This window comes from Tursiops truncatus, chromosome 7 (assembly GCF_011762595.2).
Source record: "Tursiops truncatus isolate mTurTru1 chromosome 7, mTurTru1.mat.Y, whole genome shotgun sequence".
NCBI lineage: Eukaryota > Metazoa > Chordata > Mammalia > Artiodactyla > Delphinidae > Tursiops > Tursiops truncatus.
Genome location: NC_047040.1, coordinates 68,644,714 through 68,645,617, shown reverse-complemented (window position 1 = coordinate 68,645,617; position 904 = coordinate 68,644,714). Strand labels below are relative to the sequence as shown.

General features: G+C 29.0%; 1 pseudogene; it reads right to left on the bottom strand.

Annotated features, from left to right (window-relative positions):
- Positions 1-224: 224 nt before the first annotated feature.
- Positions 225-319, bottom strand: LOC117313123 (U6 spliceosomal RNA; annotated as a pseudogene).
- Positions 320-904: the final 585 nt, after the last annotated feature.

Below are 904 nucleotides of genomic sequence, written 5' to 3'. Positions count from 1 at the left end.
AAGTAATCATTGATAGAAATATACTGATTGTCCTTTAATTATTTGTTTTCTGGTCGTTTTTGTAGTTCTTTTTGTTCCTTTCTTCTTCTTTTACTGTATTCTCATGTGATTTGATGATTGTCTTTAGTGTTATGTTTGGATTTCTTTCTCTTTTTTTCTGTTTCAGTATAATTTTTTGGTTTGTGGTTACCATGAGGTTCATATATAACAAAATATTTATTTTAAAAAATATGGAATGTTTCATGAATTTATGTCATCCTTACACAGGGTCCATGCTAATCTTCTCTGTATCATTCCAATTCTAGTATTAGATATGTACTGGCAAAGTGAGCGCAGCATTGCATAATTTTAAACAATCAAAATCACAAAGCCAAAAGAAAAGAATGGAAGTTGCATCACTCATTCTAAAATGTTGTAGACACCTCATGGTGTATCTTCTTCAATAACTGAAATCTCATATATCTTTCTATGGACTCAGATTTCTACAATACTGATTAAGGATTATGAAAACGAATTCTCTAATTCTCTGTTAACATATCAATATATAAATGTTAATGCTATCCATTATTGACAATTGTATTTAGGATGCCAACAAAATTATCCCTTCTAATTTTTTTTTTTAAAGAGAAATAGCGAAAAGGCATATTCTATGGCTTTGTGCTATAGGAAACTCTTTATCCAGAAATACCTCCTTTGCACATTATATTTATAAAAATTGAGACAAAAAATTACAGTAAGGAAGATTTGAGCTTTCTTTAACTTTTCAAATGAAAAGCAGATAAGAAGGAAAGATCAGAGAGATAATATATACATATGTTTAATTGTTTCTTAAAGAGAGCAGGGTTTGAATTTCAAATGAGCAATCTTCAATGCTCTTTGAGATTTGGAGAAATCAACCAATACT